The sequence below is a fragment of the Rattus rattus genome, chromosome 1 (assembly GCF_011064425.1).
Source record: "Rattus rattus isolate New Zealand chromosome 1, Rrattus_CSIRO_v1, whole genome shotgun sequence".
Taxonomy (NCBI): Eukaryota; Metazoa; Chordata; class Mammalia; order Rodentia; family Muridae; genus Rattus; species Rattus rattus.
The window spans coordinates 227933613-227938481 of NC_046154.1; the positions used below are offsets into that span (position 1 = coordinate 227933613).

The following is a 4869-nucleotide window of genomic DNA, read 5'->3' on the forward strand; positions in this document are numbered from 1 at the left end:
TGGTAGATTAAAGAAGCAAAGAACTTCCTTTAAGGGGTGCAGAGGCGCAGCTACAAGCTGAGTCTCTGGACTTCTATCTCAGCAGTTCACTAAGCATCGTCATTGTGCATTAGGAAGCCCTGCAGTTTAGACACAGGATCTTCGCTTTCTTTTCCCTTTTCTTCTTTTTCTTCTTCTTTTTCAGTTTTTATTTTTTTAATGGGCCTACTATATTTGCCTACTATTCAGCTTTTATTCCAAAGGGGGAAAGGAAGATGAACAATGTATTTTTTTAGAATAAACTTTTTATATAATAATTTTATGCTTTTTCTTAAAGTGGATCCCTCACTAAATTAAAGCAGTCCTTCATAGTTTGAGTGATGAGATCTTATGCTTTTTCCACCATTTTAGTAACTGTTCTTTACAGAGAACATGAGCCGATGTGCACTGTGATTCAAGCTGCTTTTGCCTGGGAATCATTTCTGGAAGTCCAAAGGAATAATTACCATTTGTGTGAAAGTCCAGAAAGAAGGCTCAGAATTTTCAGTTGACGGTGAAGACTGGGATCCTTCTGCTTCAAATATTTCCTTAAATTTTAAGTAGCCTCTTCTCTCGTCAAAATATTTTATCTACTGCTGGGGGCAACTGGCCTCGAATGAGCTCCTCAGCTTCTGGCACCGGGCTGTGTCCTCCCGTTGTCGTCCAGGCACCTCCAGTACAGGTATCACACCTGCCTTTCCTTCATGGACGGGTTGCCATTCCTGCAGGGGTCACTTGGGGAGCCACGTGACGTGACGTGCGACCTGGGGATCAGCCCACGTGGGAGCGCGGTGCAGACTGTGCTTGTGGCACTGTGGCCCTGAAGGTCCACCAATAGCACAGGGAAACTCACTGCGAAAGTGCCCGCCGCGGATTGACCATCCTGGCCACCGTCTGCAAATAGGCGAATCCTTGCTTTCTTTTATGGTATGGGCTGTTTCCTTTTCACCTATCAAAGCCATTTGTTAATTCTGAAGACCACTCCCCTCCATCTGGAATAAGCCTAAGCCTTTTTTTCCACCCCTCAACCCTCAACGTAATATTTTATTAGTTATTTCAGAATTCTAAAAACACACTTGATCACACTCAATTCCCATTATTCCTAGGTCTACCCTCCTACTGTCAACAGCCCCCACCAAAAAAGAAAAAAATCTATCAAGTCCAATTTGTGCTGCCCATATACTTATTAGAGCATGTTCAAACTTCAGAAGCTGGCCACTTGAAGAAAACTGAATGCTTTCCCTACCCTGCCAGAAGCCATCAGTTGTGAAGGGCTACACTTCAGTATCTTTAGCACAATTTTAAAGGACTCTTTTCAAGACCCTCATGTCTGGACTGTTTCTTTTTCTTAGGTGGAGGGAGATGGCACAGAGCCTTCAAAGTCCCTTATTCTCAGTTATGAGTCTGCAGTCATCAATATCACTACAAAAGAAGCTTCTCTCCTCATAGCAGCCCGCAGCTGCTCAGATCACAGACACCTCTGCTTTGGAGGGGCACCAGACTGATCATGGACATGTATTTGGTTGCTAGGGGTAGCACAGCTCATGGACATCAACATGACCTCCAGTGGCAGCACTGATCCCGAAAGTATTTCCCAGAGACTCAATCCAGAAAATGAACCATTCTTCATCTCTAGTATCTGGTAGTTGTTAAGAGTCGAGGTGAGAGTGAAGTTGGACATAGTATCAGGGGCAGGACCTGCCAGAGCTCCAGGTTGCTAATACCACCTTGCCCTTCGGACCAGCAAGCCCTGATGGTATTCCAGTACAGCCATCGTGTTTGCAGCTCATGGCCATTGCTCTGAGGTCCCATTTTCTCCTCCATCCAGCAAGATGAACAGCTGCTGCGGCTGCAGATTCTACACCTGTGCCAGACTTGGAGCTCTAGTGGTGGTACTGATTAGCAGGTGGCTCCAGGGGAAGGCAGGTTCAGTGGCTGGTTCAATGACCTACTCCTTCGCTGTGGCTCCCATACCGGTTGCCACCAAATCTCTAGTTCTGATTATCTCCACTGAGTGACCTGCTCCTGTCTGCCATCATTTTAAAAAATGGGCTGGTTACACATGTGTTTTTGATTAACATACATTTTACATGTTACCTCCATTCTTTTTGGGGGGTGGAGGGGTGCATCAAACTAGATTGATGGTATTCTAGAGAGTAGGGAGGGTTCCCTTGGCCCCTCCTATTATTATGGGGGTCTGGGATGGAAATTGTGAGGGAGATGCTCAATGTTGGGGGCTGAATTGAGACAGGGACTCCTCAGCAAATGAAGGCCTCTCTCTTGCTCTCAGTATCCTTGCTGGGCTGGGGTAGGTAGTCCAGGGTTTCTTACTCCTGGAAGCCGTGTAGGACATGAGGAACACCACCCTGTTGCTGTAGCCGTATTCATTGTCATACCAAGAAATGAGCTTTACAAAGTTATCATTGAGAGCACTGCCAGCCCCAGCATCAAAGGTGGAAGAGTGGGAGTTGCTGTAGAAGTTGCAGGAGACAATCTGGTCCTCAGTGTAGCACAGGATGCCCTTTAGTGGGGCCCTTGGATGGTTGCTTCACCACCTTCTTGATGTCATCATACTTGGCAGGTTTCTCCAGGCAGCATGTCAGATCCACAACAGATACATTGGGGGTAGAAACACAGAAGGCCATGCCAGTGAGCTTCCCGTTCAGCTCTGGGATGACCTTGCCCACAGCCTTGGCAGCACCAGTGGATGCAGGGATGATGTTCTGGGCAACCTCAAGGCCATCATGCCACAGCTTTCCAGAGGGGCCATCCCCTCTGAATGGCAGTGATGGTATGGACTGTGGTCATGAGTCCTTCTACAATGCCAAAGTTGTCCTAGATGACCTTGGCCAGGAGGGCTAAGCAGTTGGTGGTGCAGGATGCATTGAGGACAATCTCGAGTGAGTTGTCATGTATCTCGTGGTTCACACCCATTACAAACATGGGGGCATTGGCCAAAGGGGCAGAGATGATGACCCATTTGGCCTCAGCCTTCAAGTGGGCCCTGGCCTTCTCCATGGTGGTAAAGATGCCAGAAGGCTCCATGACATACTCAACACCAGCATCACCCCATTTGATATTAGTGGGATCTTGGTCCTGGAAGATGGTGATGGGCTTCCCGTAGATGGCAAGAGTCCCATTCTCAGTCTTGACTGTGCCATTGAATTTGCCACTGAAGAACTGCTTCCTACTTTATTTTTTAAAATTTAAATTATTTTATTCACTCACATTCCAGTCATTGCTCCCACCCAGTCCCCCCCCAACAGGTCCTCATTTGATTGCCCCTTCCCCTTGCCTCCGAGAGGGAGCTTTCTCCCCACCAGACCTCCCCTTCCTTGGGGCCTCAAGGTTTTTGAGGATTAAGCACATCTTCTCCCACTGGGGCCAGACTAGGTAGACCTCTGTTACATATGTTCTAGGGGCCTCGGACCAGCCGGTGTTTGCTCCTGGTTGGTGGCTAAGTCCCAGGGAGCTTCCTACTTCAATTTATTTTATTTTTTCCCTTTTTTTTAATTAGATATTTTATGTATTTGCATTTCAAATGGTATTTCCTTTCCCGGTTTCCCCCTCTCCCATCCCCCTCCCTCTGCTTCTATGAGGATGCTCCCCCTCCTACCCACCCACTCCCACCTCAACATCCTGGCATTCCCCTACACTGGGTATCGAGCCTTCACAGGACCAAGGGCTTCTCCTTCTATTGATGCCAGACAATGCCAACCTCTGTTATGTACATATGCGGGTGGAGCCATGGGTCCCTCCATGCGTACTCTTTGGTTGGTGGTTTAGTCTCCTGTTTCATTTGAGATAGCTTTCTTATTTAGGACCACTTACCCAAGGAATGGTGCCTCTCACAATGTGCTGGCTCCTCTTCCATCAATTAACAACCAGGCTAATCTCCCAGAGGCCTATCCAATCTCATTGCTGAGGCTTTCCACTCTTTAGGCTGTTTTAAGTTGACAGTTAAAGGTAACTAGGACTGAATTTTACCACCTTAGTGCTTTCTCTTAAGGTCTCAGTCATCTCCTGGTGACTTTAATATCATGTCCCTACATTTTGCTGAGTCATATAGTTTGACTTTTTTGCTCAATTATGGGCAAACTGTGTTACGGGTTTGGCGTTTTTGTTGATGAGTGGTCCAAGTTTTTGTTGTACCATTGTTTCCCATTCTGCTGAATCATGATCTTTTTTTTAACTTTCAAAAGTTCCATATACTTACAGTGTGTGCTTGAGGGCTTTAGCCGCTGCCAAGGCATGCGTATGCAGAACACAGGACAATTTGAAGAAATTGGAAGAAGGGGGGAGGTAGACAAAGATATAATTCTATTTTAATTAAATTTTCAAAAAATTTTGAAAAGTAGTCACTATTGCTTGGGGGAAATAAAGTGTCTCTGAAGACCTGATGTAAGATGCAGCTTCCGCCTCATGGATAAGCATCCTCTAGGCTTTTCTGTTTTAGGAATTTACGACTTGAGACAGTCACTTATCCTGTGCCTTTAGCTTTGCATAAATAACATGGCCTTACCTGCACAAGTAAACAAGAACTCAAAAATCAGCATCCACAGAATGACAGATGCCAGGACATTCTCCTGTTTGGCTGCCTCCTGAACTCAAGTGAAAATAATAAAATAAAATGAAATACAATACATTAAAAAGTTTTTTAGGAAAATGATTTTCTAAATGTTTCTTAGAACAATTAAATATTTAACAAAGTGCTTATTTTAGATTTGTTAGTTAAAAAAACCATCCCCCGGACTGTTTTAGATCACTGTTAGATAAATTCTCTGTGTTTCAGATGTACTTTCTATGTTTTCATTTGAATACAAATGTTTCATTAAAAAAAGATATTATGGG

At 45.2% G+C, this 4869-nt stretch overlaps 2 pseudogenes; both read right to left on the reverse strand.

The window, feature by feature from the left end:
- Window positions 1-215: 215 nt before the first annotated feature.
- On the reverse strand, window positions 216-1115 carry LOC116887858 (annotated as a pseudogene).
- Window positions 1116-1544: 429 nt separating this feature from the next.
- LOC116887967 lies at window positions 1545-4196 on the reverse strand (annotated as a pseudogene).
- Between the last annotated feature and the right edge of the window lie 673 nt (window positions 4197-4869).